Below are 23,919 nucleotides of genomic sequence, written 5' to 3'. Positions count from 1 at the left end.
TAAATAGATCCAAGGCTACTACTGGTTCATATGGCACAGTTCTGCAAATCAGAAGAAAGTGTTTTCTTTAGGTGGATGCGGCCCTGTAGATGCATAGCGTGGCAAGATGTCAGCACCTTAAAGAACTAGCAAAAGATGCTCATACTTTGGTGTGGCACCTCTACCTTTTGTGTCTAAACTCCCGCCACAATTCACAATCAGCACCCTTTGGCTATTTCTCTGGCTCTAGGGTACACTTATCCACAGCATAGTCTGCTTTTGGGAGAGATCACCTGGGGAAAAGGATAAATATGGTCACAAGTCAGTGCGGGCAGGAAATTCTGAGGTTCTGTATATGGTTTTGTTGGGGAAAGAGCAGGCCACTCAGGCCACATCTATTTAGCCCTGAAGACTCCTTTCAATGTGGAGAATCAGAGTGGGGCTCTTGAGAGCATTAGGCCAAAGGCAGATGTCCCTGGGCCTCCATCTAAAGATGCACTTACATTGAATATTGCAACCAATGGACTGACCAAGCCTGAGAAGTGAGCAGATAATGGAATGTGAAGAGAGAGAGGGTGCTGTTGACATGAACACCTTAGTGGAGTAGGACCGGTGCCCTGGGTGGCCAGCCAGGCTGTGGCACAGAGCAGCAGAGGACTAATTCCTTCCCCTGTTCTCCCGTATCAGTGCTCACCATTGGCAAACCCTGCTAGAAGCCAGAGGACAGGGGAAAAGTCTGATGTAGTCAATACAGGTCAGCCTCTGGGACAAAGGACAGGATAGAGAGAACGGATAGGGAACCTAGAGGGGAAGCAGAGACATCCAACAGGCCTTCCCAACAGAGAAGTAATCCAATTTACGAAGTGTGTCTTCACCAGTGTGTAGGATGACTGAAGGTTAGAGAGTCTGCATAGACTGTAGCAAAGTAATAAAAAATTATTAGCTATATAGTATAACTTGTTTATCCTCCTGTATGTTACCTATAGATTCTTCACAATAATATAATAATATGATGAATAAATGCTATAATATTCTAAGCTCCCCACCCCCTTTTTTAAAATAGTGGAAAACCAAGAGTCAAGGATTTAATTGACTTGTCTGAGATCATTTTAGCATTTCTAACTCTTTGCTTGTTTCTCTGAGCAATGCTATGGTCAACTGTATCTTTGGTGTTGGTTGTGGGGAGTGCCAGAGGATGGCTAAATAGGAGAGTTCGCAAGATATAGTAATTCTTAGCTTTCTTTTATCTTCAGCAAACTTGAGGACTGAAAGAGGAGTGTTGTGGTGAAAAGCATTATCAAGATATTTTCTAGCCATTTAAATAGTAGAGATTATTCATACCCTAATTTTAAATATTCTATTATGCTCCTCTGAAATCACAAATTAAAAATTCAAAAATTACATGTCACATGAATTTTATAAATATTTTTTAGAAGACTCAACAAGATGCCTTTCTTAATTATAAAAGTTCATTAAACATTTGGTCCTACTTAAAAGTCAAAGAAATGAGCAAGCTTCAGGTCATAAATATATGGGAACCTGTTACTAAACAGTATCACTCTATGGAAGAGGATAATAAGTATTCTGGGCGTGGGGGCAATTTTTAAAAATGCTCTGTGAATCACATAGATTTGGAAATGTTACATGGTAGCTCATCAAAGTCTCTGAAAAACTCTCCAGTAATGAAACTAATACAATTTGCTTAACCTGTAGAAGAGACCCACCATTGACCACTAACAAAATAGAGAGGCAGTTGCAACTCAGCTCTATTTCAAGGCTTTGTTTGATATATATTCATCTCCTTGATATTTTGATGGTTTAATCTGGAGACACAGTACTTACTTGAAGTATTTTTTTAGAGGTCAGGGTGTCTTTCTAGTCCTGCTGATATGAAATGTGATGTTTAAGGAATATGATGCTGAAATGTTTTAGTGAGTTAATTTTCTCAGAAGGAGTAATGGAGTTTGTCTTCTGAGATGTCAAAGGACTATATAACCCTCAATATCACATTTTGATTTCATTGTTAGAGAATTTGTTCAAATTCAGTAATTATATATAAAAATTTTCCTTCATCTAAAGTAATATGTAAGGCTGTACTGTCCTCTATAATGACATTATAGTTGTTTTAATAACTCAAAGCATTTCCTCTTCTTATATTGTTTAGCTAAAAATACTCATTCAAATTATTATAGAAGTTAATGGAATTTCTAAAATTGTCTTTACAAATGAAAATAATTTGTTTTTATACTAAATATCAAAGCTATTAATTCTGTCTTTCCAGAATTCTTTTACTTTCCACACTTCTTCTGGTCTTAGACTCTGTCCCCCAATATACACACATATACACTTGACCCCAAGACTGGCCCAAGGAGTGCCTCTTAAGGCTTCAAGAGGTTTTTCCAGGGTAAAAATATAACTGGAAAGGGAATATTCTATTTTTTCCTGGTAGTAGAGGTATTGGTATGCGGATCCTGTGCTGCTGCTGGTTACGGTCCTACCCCAAGACAGAATTATGGCAGCAAAAGAGAATCAGGGTAAAATACAATGAGAAAAAGAAGGGTAAAGCCAAAGAATGTTGACACTACCGTACAATCATCCTCATTTCACATGCTAGTAAGATAATGTTCAAAATCCTTCAGCGTGGGTTTCTGGAGTGTGGGAGTCAAGAACTTCCAGGTGTACAAGCTGGGTTTAAAAGAAGCAGGGAAACCAGAGATTAAACGTCCAACATTAGTTGGATCATAGAGAAAGCAAGGGAATTCCAGAAAAATATCTACTTCTGGTTCATTGACTAACTAAAACCTTTGACTGTGTGGATCACAAGAAACTGTGGAAAATTCTTCAAGAGATGGGAGTACCAGTCCACTATACCAGTCTCCTGAGAAACTTGTATGCAGGTCAAGAAGCAACAGTTAGAAGCAAATATGGAACAACTGACTGGTTCAAAATTGGAAAAGGAGTACATCAAGGCTGTATATTGTCACCCTGCTAATTTGATTTCTATGCAGAGTACATCATGAGAAACGCTGGGCTGGAGGAATCACAAGCTGGAATCAAGATTGCTGGGAGAATAGGCTATGGAGAAGAGAACCCTCTTACACTGTTGGTAGAAATGCAAATTGATACAGACACTTTGGTGACTAGTATGGATATTTCTTTTTCTTTTTTTTTGTTTCATTGTCTTTCTTTTATTGATTCCTAGTTTGATTCGATTACAATCATCAAACATAACTGATTTTTTTAAAGTTTTATTTATTTATTTATTTATTTTTCATTTATTTTTATTAGTTGGAAGCTAATTACTTTACAATACTGTGGTGGTTTTTGCCATACATTGACATGAATCAGCCATGGATTTACATGTGTTCCCCATCCCGATTCCCCCTCCCGCCTCCCTCCCTATCCATCCCTCTGGGTCTTCCCAGTGCACCAGCCCTGAGCACTTGTCTCATGCATCCAACCTGGGCTGGTGGTCTGTTTCACCCTTGATAGTATACTTGTTTCAATGCTGTTCTCTTAGAACATCCCACCCTCGCCTTCTCCCACTGAGTCCCAAAGTCTGTTCTGTACATCTGTGTCTCTTTTTCTGTTTTGAATATAGGGTTATCGTTACCATCTTTCTAAATTCCATATATATGTGTTAGTATACTGTATTGGTCTTTATCTTTCTGGCTTACTTCACTCTGTATAATGGGCTCCAGTTTCATCCATCTCATTAGAACTGACTCAAGTGAATTCTTTTTAATGACTGAGTAATATTCCATTGTGTATATGTACCATAGCTTCCTTATCCATTCGTCTGCTGATGGGCATCTAGGTTGCTTCCATGTCCTGGCTATTATAAATAGTGCTGCGATGAACATTGGGGTGCACGTGTCTCTTTCAGATCTAGTTTCCTCGGTGTGTATGCCCAGGAATGGGATTGCTGGGTCATATGGCAGTTCTATTTCCAGTTTTTTAAGAAATCTCCACACTGTTCTCCATAGCGGCTGTACTAGTTTGCATTCCCACCAACAGTGTAAGAGGCTTCTGTTTCCTCCACACCCTCTCCAGCATTTATTGCTTGTAGACTTTTGGATAGCAGCCATCCTGACTGGCATGTAATGGTACCTCATTGTGGTTTTGATTTGCGTTTCTCTGATAATGAGTGATGTTGAGCATCTTTTCATGTGTTTGTTAGCCATCTGTATGTCTTCTTTGGAGAAATGTCTGTTTAGTTCTTTGGCCCACTTTTTGATTGGGTCATTTATTTTTCTGAAATTGAGCTGCAGGAGCTGCTTGTATATTTTTGAGATTAATCCTTTGTCTGTTTCTTCATTTGCTATTATTTTCTCCCATTCTGAGGGCTGTCTTTTCACCTTGCTTATCATTTCCTTTGTTGTGCAAAAGCTTTTAAGTTTCATTAGGTCCTATTTGTTTATTTTTACTCTTATTCCCAATATTCTGGGAGGTGGGTCATAGAGGATCCTGCTGTGATTTATGTCGGAGAGTGTTTTGCCTATGTTCTCCTCTAGGAGTTTTATAGTTTCTGGTCTTACATTTAGATCTTTAATGCATTTTGAGTTTATTTTTGTGTATGGTGTTAGAGGTGTTCTAGTTTCATTCTTTGGATATTTCTTAAAAGATACATGTACCCCAATCTTCATTGCAACACTATTGATAATACATAGGACATGGAGGCAACCTAGATGTCCATTGACAGATGAATGAATAAGGAGGTTGTCGTACATATTCACAATGGAATATTACTCAGCTATAAAAAGGAACACATTTGAGTCAGTTCTAATGAGGTAAATGATTCTAGAGCCTATTATACAGAGTGAAGTAAGTAGAAAGAGAAAAGCAAATATGGTATATTAATGCATATGTATGGAATATAGAAAGATGGTACTGATGAGCCTACTTGCAGGGCAGCAATGGAGACATAGAGGGGGAAGGAGAGGGTGGTATGATATGAGAGAATAGCATTGAAACATATACATTACCATATGTAAAACATATAGCCAGTGGAAGTTTGATATATAACACAGGGAGCCCAAAGCCACTGCTCTGTGACAAGCTAGAGGGGTGGGATGGGGGGGAGGTGGGTGGGGGCTCAAGCAGGTGGGGACATATGTATACCTAATGCCGGTTCATGTTGATATATGGCAAAAATCATCAAAATGTTGTAAGTATCTTCTAATTCAAGAAAAGAAGACTGATGGGAGAAATACCAACAACCTCACATATGCAGATGATACCACCCTAACCACAGAAAGCAAAGAACTAAAGAGCCTCTTGATGAAGGTGAAAGAGGAGAGTGAAAAAAGCTGGCTTAAAACTCAACATTCGAAACACTAAGATCATGGCATCTGGTCCCATCACCTCATGGCAAATAGAATGGGAAAAAGCAGTGACAGATTTTATTTTGGGGGGGGCTCCAAAATCACTGTGGACAGTTACTGCAGTCATGAAATTAAAAAAAAAAAAAGGAAAAAGAAAAAACCAAAACTTGGTCCTTGGAAAGGAAGCTATGACAAAAGTAGAAAGCATATTAAAAATCAGAGACATCACTTTGCTGACAAAGGTCCATATAGTCAAAGCTGTGGTTTTTCCAACAGCTATGCACAGATATGAGAGTTGGACCATAAAGAAGGCTGAGCACCAAAGAATGAATGCTTTCAAACTGTGGTGCTAGAGAAAACACTTGAGAGTCGCTTGGACACCATGGAGATCAAACCAGTCAATCCTAAAGAAAATTGACCCTGAATATTAATTGGAAGAACAGATCCTGAAGCCCCAATGCTTTGGCCTCCAGATGGGAAGAGCCAACTCATTGGAAAAGACCCTGATGCTGGGAAAGACTGAGGGCAGGAGAAGAAGGGGGTGACAGAGGTTGTATGACATCATTGACTCAAAGGACATAAATTTGAGCAATCATTGGGAGATAGTGAAGGGCAGGGAAACCTAGTGTGCTGTAGTCCAGTTGCAGAGTTGGACAGGACTTAGTGACTGAACAACAATAACACTGAGAAAACAGACAGAGGTAGAAACAGCCAATGAATTTTTCTTTTGTTTCTTAAGCTCACTGAAGTTGAGATTCTTGCAACTGGCAACTGGAAGTGATCTGATGAGCACACTAAGGAATAGCAATTTGTTAATTCTATGATATTTATGCCAGGTGTGGAATTTTTTTTGTCTAGCAACTCTCTCTTTGGAGGTGATTCACTTTGGTGATGCTGATTGCAGCTAAAAAGTAAATCCTTTATTTGAATATGCACAAAATAAATGAAAAAGAGACCATTTGTAATTTCTTTTAAATTAAACTTTGTCATATTTTCTCTTCTTATATAAAGCAAGTAAATTGCCTAGGAAAATATATATCTTCCAAATTTAGGGACACATTTCAGGAGTATACAAAGGTTTTTGAAGAAAAGTATAAAGTTAGAACTCCATAGCCTTTGGCCTCTGTATATGCACCACATATAACAATTCACAGAAAATGATATTTGTAAAAGAATTGGCATCTTGAGTGTTGAGAAGTGAGTTACTACTACTTAAACATTGTTTTTATTATAATATTTACACTTGAAATATATATTCATATTTATTCATAAATATATTTATACTTTACATATAAATCATATTTTTTTTACAAAAGGAAATTATTTTTTCTTGTCTAGTTATCCATTCCTAGCCAGCCAGAAAACAGGATGCATTGAAGATGCTTGGTTACTGTCCTGAATTTCAGTCTGTCTAACAGGAAATGATTTTGTGAGCAACTACTATGTGTAGAACATGTTGAATTATAATGGAGTTTATAAAAATAGGAGCCTATAGTGATCTCCACTGACTGCTGCTGACAGTAATATTTTGAAGTTCAGTTACTCTGAAACACCCTGGCCTCATGCACAACCAATATTAGAGTTCTCACATTCTATACTTTCAGTTCAGTCAGTTCAGTCACTCAGTTGTGTTTTACTCTTTGTGACCCCATGGACTGTAGCACACCAAGCCTCCCTGTTCATCACCAACTCCTTGAGTCTACTCAAATTCATATCCATTGAGTCAGTGATGCCATCCAACCATCTCATCCTCTGTCATCCCCTTCTCCCTCCTTTAATCTTTCCCAGCATCAGGGTCTTCAGATGAGTCAGTTCTTCCCAACAGGTGGCCAAAGTATTGGAGTTGCAGCTTCAGCATCAGTCCTTCCAGTGAATATTCAGGACTGATTTCCTTTAGGATGGACTGATAACAACTATGCAGCAATTATGGTTTAAAACAACTTTTCATGTGTGTGACCTTACTTAATCCTTATAACACTTTGAGAAGGTTATTATTATTTCCATCTTATAGATAACAAAACTAAGATTCATGGGTTTTTAAAAAAATTAATTTATTTTAATTGGAGGCTAATTACTTTACAATATTGTAGTGGTTTTTGCCATACATTGACATGAATCAGCCACGGGTGTACATGTGTTCCCCATCCTGAAACCCCCTCTCCCACCTCCCTCCCTATCCCATCCCTCAGGATCATCCCAGTGCACCAGCCTTGACCACCCTGTCTCATGCATTGAACCTGGACTGGCGATCTATTTCACATATGATAATATATAAGATTCATGGATTTTTATAACTTTTATAACTTTGTCTGAGTCACTCAGCAAATGGTGGAGCTATGATTGAATCACCTGACTTTTGCCTCAAAATCCTAAGTTTTTTTCAATATTGCCTTTCTAAACAGAGCAACCAGGTATCCACTTTCAATGTGAAGGGTTTAATTGTATTTATATTACACTAAAATATTATAACAATCCCTCTATTATTAAAATAAATTAAATGTCTTTTATAAAAAAGACCTCTGACTTTTGCATTTTACTATTTCATGATTTACTTCCCTCCCCCAACCTGGGCAAGACATAACTGATATAGGAGAGGGATGGGGAGATTTGCTTCATACTCTGTTTGCATTGTCCTTGGCATAGAGTTAGGCAAACGAGAAGACAACCACAAATTCCCCCATTTGACCACTTGTCCAAAGGTGAGGTGAAAAGGTTTAGTGGGAAAAGTTTGACATTTTATCCCTAGACAAATATTAGAGATTATCTGTGGAATTAAATTATCCATATGTACACAGTCTAGTGAATTAACTCTATCTGAAATGGTGGATTATAGCAGAAATTGAAACTAAGCCCTTAAGGCACTCCTTTTACTTTGTTCTCTGTATTTTTTTACAATGAGCCTTTAGATGATTTTGGTTATTTCGAAGGCTGTTTTTCAATATGTTTCTATTCGGTGTGTATTTGTGCACTGCTCTAGCTGGTTTGAACAATTTTTTAAAAAGTATTCCCCTGGTAGCTCTAGAAGCAGACAAGTATTACTTGAAGGGGAAAAAGAGATTTCTATTAGGTTTGAGAGTCGCAAGTGAACAGAAGAAATTTGAGAAGTATAAAATACTCCATGGACTGCAAATCCAAAACCAAAACATGACTAACAAGGTTTTGACAAAATAAAAATCCCACTGTTTTTTATATCTTTCTGTAAGCTGTATGTTTTAGTGAATGGTTCTTTTTGATACATGTGGATAAATATACATTTTATATTATATATATGTAATTTTTACAGTTTTCTACATGACCCCAGATCTAAATCAAGCCAAATAAAAGTAATTATGATATTGTTCTCACCCTATTTTGAAAGCCTAGGAAATTATCCTAGTGATGGAAGGAATATATAAAAGCAGTAAAGCCTTCTTAGCTATTACTTAAGTCACCTTTTTTAGCTTATTATTTGCTATAATTATTTATTGCATGTTGCTAGGAAATATAATAAATTCAACTTCTCTGCTTGATTTTGAATTTGGCAGTACAGTCTCGAAAAGAGGGGTTGTGAATGAGGGATCCACTAGGAGAATTACTTTCTTCCCCTTGTTCCTGAAATTTTTGCCCAGGAGAAATAGCACACATGAGTGGAAGCATGGTCAAGTCATTACCTAGAAATTTTTACACATTTTAAATGTCACATGAACTAAAAATAGTCTTCACTTTTATTTAGACTACATCTTAGATAGTTATTCACTGTGAAGGATTTCCAACAACCATGCTAGGCTTGTTTTGTAGTTTGAGTTAATTAAACGATCTGCTGAGATATTTCACATACCTGCTTTTATTTCCACAAAAAGAATGTAAGCAAGCAGGGTTCTATGAGGCCTTCCTGCAATAGACCCCACACCAGGTCTTCCACCTTCCTCTGGTTTGTAGAAAAACTTTAGCCTCCTAGGCCTTCCCCAAGTTTCAAAAAATAAATATAATCAGAGAAGTGGGAAAATGCAGAAACCAAGGAAAACAAGCAAGCAAGACAAAATAATAATAGTTTAGCCTGTAAACAAAGTCAAGGACCTTTAGTTCCTCCTTGAGGACTACAGATAATATTCTGAGCCATATCTTTTGAGCTGTCCTGCAGATACTGAAACCCTTACCAGTGGAAAAATCTGACTGAATGTGAACCACAAGCATGTAGAACTCAGACAGTTATAACCAGAAGGTTGATAATGTCACTTCCCCTCCTGATTACTCACCACCAACCAATCAGAAGAAAGTCCATGCGCTGACCACACAGCTGCAACACTTTCCCTTACCTGATATTTAAAAACATTGTCCTGAAAGCTTGAGGGGAGTTTGAACCTTTTGAGTGCTAGTTGCTTGGCCTCTTTGCTTAGAGTCTGGCAATAAACACTGCACTTTCCTTCACCAAAATCTGATGTCAATAGATTGGCTCTAATGCCTGTGGGCAAGGAGACTTCAATGTCAGGTAGCACTTTCTGGTTTCCCATAATGAGCAGGGTAGAATGCCATGGATTCTGTCTATGTCTATCTCTGACCAGCACCTTAGATCTATTGTAGTGACCAGGAACTGAGGCATACAGCTCTATACACTCATTCTGAAATGGGCATCTAAAATTCATATGTGAGTCACTGACTAAGAGTAACTGGCAGCAGAGTGTGACCAAGTGCTAAATAAAGGAATACCTTATCTGAACTTTACCTAGTAATAGCCAGTTCTGGGGCTTTCATTTCTGCAGGGTGGGACTCTCCTAGGTGGCTTAGCGGTAAAGAAGCCGTCTGCTAACACAGGAGACACGAGTCTGATCCCTGCGCTGGGAAGATCCCCTGGAGAAGGAAATGGCAATCCACTCCGGTATTCTTGCCTGGGAAATCCCATGGACAGTGGGGCCTGGCGGACTACAGTCCAAAGGGTTGCAAAGAGTCAGAGACGACTGAGCAACTACTTTTTGCACTTTTAAGAGTCATTTCAGCGGTTAAATATTTTTCAGGGACTGCTCCAGGCTGATTGATTACTCCATGAAAATACTTATGTAAGGACAGTAAGAACTTTGACATCTATCACAGAACCTTATTTTTAATCACTTTCTTTTCTGTGCGAGAGGTTCAGATCAAAATAAATAAATAAATAAATGAAAATTTTGAAAGGGATTCTCTCTCATAGGAATGATTTCAGTGTGATAAGTCTCCCAGAGAAGATTGTATTTCATGGGAATAAAGAACCCTGAGGATCTGAACTAAATTACTCAGGCTGTTAAGGCATCTTTGACAGTTTTAAAAGAGTGTTTTGAAAGCTACACCTGAAGACTTTGGCCATTCCTGAAGAACTGCACTCATCCACATAGAAGAGCCAATGTAACGGGTGACTTCCCCAGCCCAGTTACATATTGTAAACGGACATGGTGGTAATGATCTCCCTCTCACATTTCATTAAGTTTTAATATGTATTGTATTATATTCTTTCCAATTTGCTTGTAGTGGTTTTGTGAATTCCACATTTACCTTTATATAATATATCTCTGTAAGTATGTGAGCACTCAAGAAAATATGTGAGAAACAAAATCATTAGTATAGTTTTAAAGCTGTAAAACAGAGTTAATATAACCAAATGTTAAAATATGGTACAGCAAAATTGTTCCATATATGCTATATGGAATATTCTAGGATGAGGACCATTGGATTCCAAATTAGTTAGCAGGTTTTTCCCCTTGCACATGAATAATATAACTAAATATTAATTTTTATTGCTATTTCCCACATAAAATATTTATACTATGTATATTTTCATGTTCAAATATTTCTTTTAAAATTAATTTAATAAAATATTTGGGTTTTTTTTCCCTGTAAAACTCCTGATTGTCTCTTATAAAATGGTGCAATGGGTAGGGGTCATTTCACCAGAGGTGAAGAACATCATAATAATTGCTGAGAAAAAAATGATGCATTTTGCACACAATTTTAATTCCATCCTCACCAGAAATTGGTAGTTAGCAGGAAAAGCTAAGGAAACAATGAACACAGTTTAATATTGCAGATAGGAAAGTAAAGATGTGAACCAACTTTCCAGTTTATTTATTTTGTTTTCAGTAGGCACTATTAATAGAAACTATCATTTGTGGTCCTAGGACGTAAATATTACACCACTATCTATGCTTGGTGGTAGAAAATTGTGATTCCACAAGAAAAAGGGCAGCTATTCAACCCTTTGATGACAAACCTTGCTTAATTTAGAGGGAGTATGGATTTCTGGTTTTTCAGAATGTCACCTTAATAATTGTTCCATTTGAAATATAATATGAAATCTCAATAGGACACTAGGTAGCAAATTCCTTGAGAATAGGGATTATATTTAATATAGCAATCAGTGCTTATCAATGGCCTCGCATTTAGTAAGCGTTTAACAAATCTTTGTTAATATTTAAGCTCTGCTTGGGGGTGGGCAGACCTCTGGCTAAAGTCAGTGTTTCATCTCTCATGTCTGCACTAGCTAGCTGCCTGATTTCTAGGGTGTGCTTTTGTCATCTGTAAAATGAGGGGATGAGAATAGATGGTCTCTAAAGTCCTTTCTACCTCTAACATGTTATTCTGCATAATACAATGAGGTATAAGACTACCACCCAGCACTGTGCACGGAAACATTGTATGAATTCAGACAGTGTAAATTACAATGTACTCTTTCTGACATGACATGCTCTTCTGGTTCTTCTCATCTCTACTCCCACTCCAGCCAATCTTTTCATTGATATCGCCAGTCTCGGCTCCAATTCTCCATGCTTTTTGTTGTACCCGGCTCAGAAGTTATGGAATAATATTTCAACTCCCATCATTCTGCCAAATTAACCCAAAACCAGAGAGGATCTACACAGCCCGGCACTTTTAGCTTGGGCACTGAAGAGCTAAGAGCCGCTGAAGAGGAATTGCCATGATTGTGTAACACTGCTGCTGCAAGTCTATGACAAAGACCTTCAGACAGGCCAGGATGTCGGAGATCTTTTTACCTGCTGCTCTTTGTCGCGCACAGAGGCAATGTCAAACTGCTCTCCCGCTTGGCCATTTCCCCCGCTGTAACAGGTGAACTAGCCTCCTCATTGACAGATAAAGCCAACATGCACTTGCTCATTTTCCCATCAATAAATCTATCCTTGTTTGTTTTCCTATATCCCAGAGAAAACGCATCTCACTTTCTACTCACTAGATTTTCCTATTTGAAACCTATTAAGAAATCCAGTAGAAATTGCCTTTTAAATAACTCCTAAACTATCCACCCAGCCTCCCTCCAGACTTACCCACTGATAGTTTGGACTCATACATTTCTCCCCACTGACCATTCCTATGGCTTAACTTTCCTTTATGCTACCCATGTTCTTAAATGAAAGCAAGTTTCCACATTGCTGCATAGTCATGCTGTTGGTTCTAAAATTGTGATTCTTTAGCTTAAAATTATTAGCCCTCACTGTGTGCAGAACTAATTCTTCAATAGTGCAGACAGCAACCTCAAGGGTATGACTTCTCTTATGTTTCCAACTAGTTCATCCACCTAAAGATCTGATATTGCATACTCCAGTACTCCAGATGGAGAAAACCATATGCTGCTTTACTTTAGGCTGCTTCTCCTAAGATCATTTTCATGAAACCTTACTTATTCTTCTTCCTAGATTTATCATAAAAGCACATCTTAGAACATCCCACCTCCCTATCTCCAAGGAATCGTATGCTTCAGAATGTAGTCATTCTCAGGGCAGGAATCTGGTCTATTTTATCTGTATCTGCCCACCACTTGGTGTCCTTGATCCCTGAGCTCATTAAGTTCTTGTGGATTGAACGAATGAAAAGATGAATGAATACTATTTACCACATACAAATTTAAGGACCTTTTCAATTCAGCATCAGTAGCTAATTAGCACATCATAGGAGAGAGGATGTTGTATCAGTTATCACAGATTCAAAATCATATTTCTGTCCTCAACTAGGCATCTGACATCAGTTTCCTCATATGTAAAGTGAGGAAGATTATGATTCATGTCCTAGCTGGTCAACTGGGAAAAATGTAAGTGAAAGCACTTTACAAATGTCAGTTATTATATATGACTAGGAGCTCATTTCATTCTCCTTTGTCTTAATCATTTTGCATGCTCACTGACTGACACAGCAATTAGTTTTTGACACCCAACTTTTTATTCTATTTATTTCATGGAATTTGATCAGTGTTTTCTAAACATTTTTAGAGTGGGTTCTTCAGGAGTGGGTTTCTGAGGTAGACTTCAGAATATATATAAACCTTATTCTATCTTTCTCTTTTCCACATACACATTACACAAGTACTTATCTTCTTTTATCCTCTCCCCATACACACTCATGAGAGAAGGATTGTTTGAGGTAATTTACAATGCCATACAGTTTATTCATATTGTAGGTAACTTATAGCTTGTATGCACATGCTTATTGACAATACAATCCTTTTAAAATAAGCAACTCTGCTTCTTTAGACAGTAGAAGAGTATGTAATCTAAATATATTAATCAACTATGAGAATTTGAGACCCCAAATATAAGTGTGAATCCTTTCATTTTCATCAGCATGTGTATTTAATGTATTGTAAGCACAAAGAGATATTTTCAATCTTGTGAAATTCAAAATCTAGTTAGGAAGGCAAACTTGCAGATATGTAAATACTGTAACCCAAATATCACAGACTTGCCCTTTTGAACAGTGCATATAAAGTTCAAATTTTTGTGATTCAATCTCCAATTGCTTGGCTTCAGAATCCCTAGTTTTTTTAAATAGGTTTATCTCTCCTAAATAATTTTGAAAATTTTTAGAAATGCTCATGTGTGTCCACAAATTCCCCTGTTGGCTCTCACCTTAGCCACTGATGGGTTTGCAGTTTTGGCCAAGCTGCCAGCCACCCTAATGCTGGACTTCAGCTCTTATGAATTTTTTGTCTTGACTGTTTCCATCTATGATATTCAAAGGCAGGGAGACTGAAAAGACTTTACTCTCACCCTTGTTTGTGCTTGACAATTAACAGGAAGAAAGAGAAGGGCTTGTCACTGAACCATGAGGGGGTGATTAATCAGCAGACAACTTCCAGCTCTCAGCTCCTTTAGGGCCTTCTGCTTCAGGCCCAAAGACACTCTTTACCCAATATCGTATCCTTTCCAGGGCAGCCTCTGATAGCAGTTTTCACCCAAGAGCTCCATGCTGGGTTGACCAAGGCCTTGCACCACAATTAAGTTGCTCCCACCACCGAATCCCTTCTTCTGACCCTCTTCCTTCCTTTAGTATGGGTGATGATCTCTAACAAACACTCTGCACACAAAACTCTGTTTCAAGTCTGTTTCCAGAGGACCCCATCATCCACAGAGATTCTGCCCAAAGGTGGCTGGTGCCTGCTCCTCTGACACCATGCACCACCACCGAGTCCACTGCCAACATCAACTACAGTGAATCTTTCTCTAGCCCCCCAAGAAATAAAGCTCTTACAAGAGAAGAATAATCTGATGTTCGGTGTTGTGTGGAACACCTTGGTTCCACAGAGAAACTCTCCTCTCACATTCCCGGGAGAACAATCTTTTCAATGTTCTTAGTTGTAGAAAGCAAAAGTTGGCAAAAGCAGTTTACTGCAAGGAATTCCTGCTTTCTACCTTGCAGCTTCTTTTCAGTAAAACCCAAGTCTAACAGCTTGGAAAGATTTTGTTTTAGCAGAAAGGGAAATGTGGTGAGAACAAAGCATGAGCTGGTTTCTTAATACAGTATCCCAGTGTTTTAAACAGGGGATATCAGTGTCATAGCTATGCTTTAGAAAGAGAATTATGCTAAGGGAGTAAGTAGATTAGGTGTTGGATGGGTTGAAAGTGAACGGAGAAAAAGAGATTAGTCTAGGTGAGAGGTGGGTGAAGCCGAGACTATGGAAGAAGCTGTGAAGAGAGAGAGTAGGAGGCTGAATGTGAATGCTATTTTAGAGTTAGATGTGTCTGATTTTAGAACTAGGGGTGGAAAGAGTCAAAGAAGACTAAAGATTCTGTTTGGAACTAATGAAAAGATGATGATGCCATAGACAGAAATAGAAGCACAGTAAGCAGGGCTGTGTTTAGGGTAAAGGAATGAATTTAGCAGGGGAAGGGTGTGGTTTAGTTGGCTGTGAGGAACACGGATGTATAGAGGCTAAACGAAGGATCACAGTTACTCAATGAGAAGTACTGCCGAATCATCCAGAATTCCTTTCTTTGAAAATCTTTCTTAATGTGGCAGTGGGGTAACATGGGGAGGGAGGGCATTTGTGGTTAAAAAATTCTCACAGTTGGTATATAAAATCTGTTGATCTACTCCTTCTGTGACTGTAACCTGGATATAGGCAGGATTCAAGAGGTGCCTTGAGTTATGTTGAAAGAGGAACGATTAGTGCATTTGAAAGCAAGACAAGTAGGTTTGGGGTAGAAGATTGAAAACTGAAATATATTACCTCTTAAAAGTAAAAACAGTGACAATAAAACAAGAATATCCTCCTCCCCACCATTACACACACAAAACGAATCTCCAAATAAATGGTAGAAACTCACTATTTTCTAACTCATTCCCTTTTTTCAAGAGAAGAGAGAACTAATGAATATTCTATTTAATCATCATTTGGGATCAGATTAAGCTAGAGGAATGGGGTTCTGCAATCCTTTGGCATCATTACATGTACAAAAGGAGAAAGCTTTGACCCCAAATGAAAAATTCCTTTCCTGTCATTTAAATATTAGCCATTAAATCTCTGCTTCCTGGAATCTGAAATAAAAACTCCAAATCTCTTGGAAATATCTGTGAAAGACACAATTTTCATTCACAATATGTCTCCTAAGGCATAGCAGATGCTAATATAGTTCACACATTTTCCATCCGAAATGTCTGACACAGCACAATATTAATAATGTAAAGATTATGTTAAATAAAATACTTCTGAAAACTTTTAGGGCTAATAATAATTATAGTCTTTAAAAAGATAATATTTATTGAGCACTTATGATGTGTCAGTTGATATATTATACTTTTCTTGCCAGTCTTCTACATCTAATCTTTGAGGGAGGTATAATCACTTTTCCTATTTTACAGAAAAAGAAAAAAGAAGCCAAGAGATTTTTAAGTAAATTTCTCAAAGTTACACAGCTTATAAATGTGGAAGACAAAATATAAAAATAGGGCTGTCTAATTTAAAAAAATGTTTATCTTGACTATACTCTCTAGGATCTTCCCTCCACGACACCAAACTTTGAATTTGGACGTTTGTGGATTAAAATATGTATTTTGAAAGTTCTAAATAAATTGTGCAATAGCATCATTCATTGCTTGTCATGATTGTTGCTAATCAATGTTAAGAGAAGGCAATATTTTTAAAAATTTTATTTATTTTAATATCAAAGGCATTTTATATTGGGGTAGAGTCAATTAACAGTGTTGTGATAGTTTCAGCTTAAGATCAAAAGAACTCAGCCATGCATACACATGCCTCCATTCTCCCCAAACTCCCCTCCTATCCAGGCTGGCACACAACACTGAGCAGAGTTCCATGAGCTATACAATAGGTTTTTGTTGGTTATCCATTTTAAATATAGCAGCGTGTACATGACCTAAGAGAAGGCAATATTTTAAAAATGTTTATACTTAATAGTTCCAACATGCAGACACTTTTGATAGAATACTACTTTTCATAAAGTGTAGTGTGTACTGTAGTGTTAGGTGCTCAGCTGTGTCTGACTCTTTGTGACTCCATGGACTGTAGCCCACCATGCTCCTCTGTCCGTTGGATTTCCCAGGCAAAAATACTGGATTAGGTGGCCATTCCCTCTTCCAGGGAATTTTCCAGACCCAGGGATCAAACCCAGGTCCCAAGCATTGCAGGCATATTCTTTACCATTTGAGCCACCAGGGAAGCCATTAAAAAGCGTAGTCAATTCTTTGTGTGGAATATCAAAATTTAATTCAGTTCAAAAACGTGTCAATCACAAAGACAGGTACAAAATCATGAATACAATCACTAATGCTAAACAACCTTTAAAAAGCTTTAGGGATTGATTTCCATGATTAAAGCTATTCTATTTCATTTTTATATCATTTTGAATAATTGGAAAACATCTTAAGTTAACTTTTGAAATGTATAATTCTCTAATTTAAGGGTTTCATTTCACAATACTTTCAAACTATTAATTAAAATCTTGAATACCTTTATTCCAAAGTAGAGATAACATACCTGTTAGATATTTCAACAATTCCTCTGTAACACAGCAAACTGTGACACTCTTCTGGCTGGTTCTTCTGCCAGTATAATATAATAGCAGAGACAGAATACTTTGGAATTGGACACTGTATTAGTTACAGTAATGTTGGACTGTGATTTAAAAAAAAAAAAAAAAAAAGACTACAAAGCATATGTCTCGAACATAGAGCAAGTTTGTTCCAGCTGAGCTGGCAAAGTGAGTGAGTGGTGGGAAGTCCTTTACTCCATGCTGTTATTCAAGGATCCACATTGATGAAGGCTCTGCCTCACCATGTGGTATTGATATCCAGCTAGTCAAAGTGGGGAAAAACCTACAGGATTTTAAATGGGAGTTTTAAAGACGCAAGGAATTGAATTGTTCACATTACTTTCACTTATATCCCATTGGCTAAAATCCAGTTTCCCAGAGAATTCTTACTGCAAGGAAGGCTGGAAAATATAGTCTGTGTGGCCATGAGAATAGGAAATGAATATTGAAATATTAATGACAATCTCTGCCACAGACAAAGAGATTTAAGTCCCAACACTGCCACTTGATTTCTGTAAACTTGACTTTTCTGAGTCTTGGTTTCCTCTTTTGTAAAAATGGTAGTAAAACTAATGTACTTTATATAATTGCTTTAAGGATTAAAACTGATTTGTCTGTAGTGTACTTAGCTCAGTATTTGACAATAGGAACTACTTGGTAAATGATAACACTTGTCTTTTTGTGAGAAGAAGATATTCAAGGACATCATTTTGGGTATTATAATGGGAATTATCTGTACTGGGTATGTGCTATTGAGGACCAGAAACTATTGAACAAAATCTAAATCAAGGGACAAACTGCAATATGGATTTATATTATTATTATTGTTATTATTAACAGTAATGATACTTTTAATTGATTCCTAACTTCATAAAGATATTTACATAATTTATTCAATACTTACCATAATCTTATGATTCAAGTGCTATACCTATTTTTTAGTTGAAGCAACAGAGGTTAAAAAATTAAGTAATTAATACAAATCTACAACCAGAAAATTAGAAAAATAAGATCTGATTCAGATCCATCTTACTAGAGAGCTCAGGTTCTTAAAAATATCTGTACCAAAATCTAGGGTGAAGGAGATTCATCAGATCTAAAAAGAAAAATGAATGGAACTTATCAACAGCACTCAGAAGGACCACTGACATTTCACAGCCAAGTTCAAGAACCTGAAAAGTCAAATTCTAAAGAAGTTCGGAGTTCTGTCTCATAGGGTGGAGCAGGGAAATATCATTAGCAATAACGACTTTGCCCACTTAAGTTTTTTTGTCTACAGCAAAATGATGCATCTCAAAGTATAAGGATGGGTGGGAAAAGATATAGCCAAACATTTGTAGGATCTTGCTTGAGAATCAGCTTATCACTCCAGGGTGTTAGGTTGCCACCTAGAGATACTGCCAGGTCATGGCTGAGGCCCTTATCATCCCTACCATACCCTGAGGGAGGACCATTAGAGCTTCTGCAGCCACAGGAGTCATGGAAAGGAGTTGCTGTTTGGCCAGCTTGGAAATACCTCCCGCAGCAGGGGAGGTCCAGAGTAGGCTGTGACTGGTGATGAGTGATTCCCTGCTGTGGTGTGTGCTAAGCAGGAGGTGAGGGGTACAATTTCAGGACTGCAGGGTTGTCCTGGGTTGGGAGGTGGTCACTTTTAGAGTTTAGATTACAAGAAGTACAGCCTCTGCTTGCATGGGAAAGTGAAAGTGACAGCCACTCAGCTGTGTCAACTTTTTTGCGACCCCATGGACTGAAGGCTCCTCTATCCATGGAATTCCTAAGGCAAGAATACTGGAGTGGGTAGCTGTTCCCTTCCCCAGAGGATCTTCCTGACCCAGGGATTGAAGGGAAGCCGAGGTAAGAACAATGTTCAGAGTGCCTTCTCCGATCCCCTTAAATGAATGTAATCTACCCTGCCTGTATATCTCTAGACACTTTGTATGTAGTTAGTGTTCTTTCTCTCTATAGATATAGACACAGGGTTTCCCTGGTGGCTCAGATGGTAAAGAATCTGCCTACAATGCAGAAGAACCAGGTTTGATCCCTGAATCAGGAAGGTCCTCCTCGAGAAGGGAATGGCTTCCCACTCAGTGTCCTGGAGAATTCCATGGACAGAGCAGCCTGGTGGCCTACAGTCCATGGAGTAGAAAAAGAGTTGGACATAACTGAATGGCTAACACTTTCAAAGATGATATAGATTTGGACAGATATATAGAATGGACATTTAAAAGTCAAAAAACTACAATCATTTGCAGTTCTCTGTGAAACTGATTCAAACAGAGGAGAAGAATCAGATTTCCAGAGACATGTTGATATCAGATGAAGCTGGAGGTTGCTTGGAGAATGGGGTAGAATAAAAATGACAAGAGAAAATATTGATAAAGCAACTTCTAGGGGCCGGTTTCTAGGGGCCGGTAGGTGGTGTATTTTGGATGAATATATCCAAAGACTGCACATAATCTTGTAATGTATTTTAAAATTGGTAATAATGTTTTCCATTTTTAACTTCCAAACAGAAACAACTGGCATCATCTGCTCCTGTTAGTAAGAATTCATGGTTCATTTTTACTAAATAAAAACTTTCTGCTCTATGTTTGAACCCAAACCTTTCTTAAATTCCACACACCACACAGACACAAAGTGTCTATGGATCTTAAGAATGCCAAAGTCATTGGCCTTCTTTCCATTTACAGTTTAGAATTAAATAATGCACTTTAACAACAACACTGAAACAAATGCCACCAGGAAAGGGAATTCGCCATTTGAAGTGCAATAGAAGCTCTGAAGCTAATGGGACCCTGCTGTAAGTCTCCTGAGCTATAGGAGAGGCAGACATCCCTGTGGAAAGGGGCAATTACCTTCAGTCTCCCTGATCTGAAGTAATCCTTGCTACACGCGTCCTTCATTGTGAGTGATGAGGCCCACTGTTTGCTGAGTCTAAAACCAAATGATCTTTCACAAGCAAAATTTAAACTTGAAATAGGATTCTCTGGCTCCTGATCCTGAGTCTATTTTTTTTTTCTCCATGCACTTTATCCATCCCCAAATCAGGTTCAGGCTGGCTACAGATGGTGCTGGTGTGTAATGAGAAGGGCTCTGAAGCTGCTGCAGCTCCCAAGGGAGGGTTCGGTAATGGAACTAACTATGTATTGTCCACCTTATAGACTAGATTTGATTTTGGACTATTGGCCCAACTGTGTGTGTTTATTTCTCGGCACTGAATGGTTTCCATTAGCTCCAGGCTGATTGAACATAGACTATGGAGTGAGAAGGAACAGAACATTTTTCCCCTCTGAATGCTGATGTAATCCCTTTTCTTTTCTGACAACTGAGTAATGTTTGCCATTGGAAACTGTGTTAGAAATGAGCTGATATTTGCAGTCATTAGTGAAAAAGAATTGTTTTGATCCCAGGGAACAAAGTGAGCATTCTTTTTTGGATGACATTGTTTCAGAAGTTTGTGCCTAAAACTTGTGCATTCAAGACACTGAAAGAGAAACTGCTAACATTTTAAAGCTGAAAATTACCTTGTTTCAGTAAATCGAAAAATTAATATTTAAGACCTCATAAATTTTGCCCACAGAGCATAGCCAAATATTATTATCATAACGAAAACAAAAACCTTAACTCAGCAAATTAGTCACCAAAGACCACATGTAAATTGACATTTTAGTTTCTTAACTAATGGAATCATTTGTCATTTTAGTGAAGCAGTTCATTATAAAAATAAATTAAGAATAAGTAAATTGTAGTCATAGCAATCATGATGAAATTATTAGTAATTACATTTACCGGCATGAAAGTTTTTTGCATGCTTCTCATCAGCAGATGCTATTCAAAATAACTTTGGAAATAAGCATCGATGTTATATCAAGGTTTATTTTTAATTAAAAAAAGCATAGTGGAAATAAGAAAGTTGCTAATTAACATCACAGAAAATATTGTCTTTCTCTTTCAAATGCACACAAACTCAACTATGCAATTTTAGTATAAAATGAAGAAAATGAGAACTCTCTCTACTACCTTAACTAGTAAAAAGAAAATTAGAAAGCAGAGACCAGCTCATGCAGCTTCTAAATAAATGAAAAGGAAATTACATTTCTCTGGGTAAATATTTACTTCCTAAAGCGTGCCAATGGAAGCTACTATTTTAGAAATGGGACATGGTAGTAACTAACTTGTACTTAGTTGATTTAATTGGAAATGTGCTGTTTTCATTTTAAGTCTTCTGTTTTAATTGTAGAATAAAGAATTTCCGATCTGATGTTCTAATTGCACTTGGAATGTGTCATCCTGTTTACACATATATTGATCTGTCAAATGGTCTCATATGTATCTAGGTGGACCATATTAGAAAGAACATTTAGCCTGTTTTTACCTATGATACCCATGAATAGAACATTTTTATTTCTAAATTTTTGAAGACGATTTTTATACTTAAACTTCCAAGTATGCAGATAACATCGTGCTTCTAATTTGAAACTTCAATTAGTAAAATTTCAGGTGCAAAAATGTAACATAAAATGTATTTTTAAAATTTTATAAAATTCAATTTAAATGCTAGCATACAGAAAAAAAAATGACATTGGCTAAAAATTACTTTTCTTTCTACTCTATATAAAATTTACAAAAAAAAAAAAAAAAGATTTACAAAGAAACATTTCCCCAAATGACCTTTATGGCTATATTTATTTCTAGATCATGTTTGATGCTGATAAATTGGTATAGTGAGACAACTTTTGTTTCAAATTTGCTTATGCATCCAGCTATGTAATGTGTGTGTGTGTAAGTGTGTATGAAGTAACAAAATGGCAACTGTTCTTAGTTTTCATACACAAATGAAACATTTATGATGCTTTCAAAATAGATTAAGTTGTTATAACCAATGCTGATCTTGTTATGATATATTTTTCTTAAAAAATAATGTTGGACCTATCAAACTGATCATCTGAGATACTATCTGGAATTGAAATGATCTTGTCTAAGAGTTATAGTCAAGTGAATTTAGAAAAAGGTAGTGCTATTGCCAGATGGTGGAAATTGCTCATTCAAGTCTAATGGATTCGACACCTAAAATGAGGCTGGAGAATGAAGAAGCTGAAGGAAAAGGGAAAAGAGAAGGGAGGAGGAGGGAAGAAGAGGGCAGAGGGTGTGAGATCAGGGAAGGGGCAGAGGGTGGGAATTTAAAAATCTCATAGTGGGTTTCGGATAGGCTGCTTAAGAGCAAACATGCTTCTTGGGTATTTCTATCACTTACAGTTACAGCTGCTTCTTCATTTACGTTTGTAAGACTCACTAGAAGACTGCTGCATTCTGAAGGAATTTTAATCCCTTCTTAAAGTTTGAAGAGTTGGGTAATAGCTTTGCGGTAATGTTCAGCTGCTTGAAATTCATACAGTTTTCTTATTAGTTGGAAGAAAAATCTCTCTTTCTTATACACTTATTCCTATATAGGAACAGGGAAGTAGGTAGTAAGGAAGCAACTTATTTAATATATTTAGCTTGTAAATAACTTCATATATTTCCATGTTTTCTTTTTGAAGTCAGTCACCTAAGGGGAACAATTTCAAGAAATGTAAACGTCATAGACCGTTTACTCTCTTTAGAAATCTTAATATTTCTAGGTCAAAAGAATATTGAAATGTCAAGTGACAACACTTTGCCATAATTACGTAATGCAACAAATGAAAAGACTTGGATGCTTGGTGACTATCTCTTTCTAATAAACTTTATAAAGTAGGTGGATTTAAACACACTTTGAACACAACATTTTAGAACTCAGCCCTTGGACAAGTTGATTTACTCTTTTATGAGTTGAATGAACAATTTGTATTTAAAAGTATCTCTGATTACATCTTGATTCTGCCAGTGAGAATTGTGTGTGTGTGTGGGCGCGCACTCATGGGCGTGCATGTGCTCGGGAGACCACTTTGGGGACCTCATGCAGTAAGTTACAATGATGGAGCATGACAGTCAGAATAGCACACACTATTAGCTGGGCCTCAACTCTATTACAGTGCTATGTTTGGTGACATAGAATCAAGAGACTCAAGGATACAAGGTCAAAGGTAGCAAAACATTACATTAATCTGTTCTCTTCACGAGATATCAGTATATCTCCATGTAAAATACAGTGTTTGCTGTTTAATTATGAGAAACAAATGCCAAAGTATATTATACAACAAGAGGAATAAGAAAACAGTTGTCTTTTAACTAAAGATTTGTAGATCATTTCCCCCTAGCTCTTACTGTTTCTCTTATTTTATGATCTCTGCAGTTATTACTGGGATTGCTCAGGATACTGCTATAAATTGACTTGAAGGCATCGTATTCAT

Source organism: Dama dama, chromosome 33 (assembly GCF_033118175.1).
Source record: "Dama dama isolate Ldn47 chromosome 33, ASM3311817v1, whole genome shotgun sequence".
Taxonomy (NCBI): Eukaryota; Metazoa; Chordata; class Mammalia; order Artiodactyla; family Cervidae; genus Dama; species Dama dama.
This window is presented reverse-complemented; position numbering follows the sequence as displayed.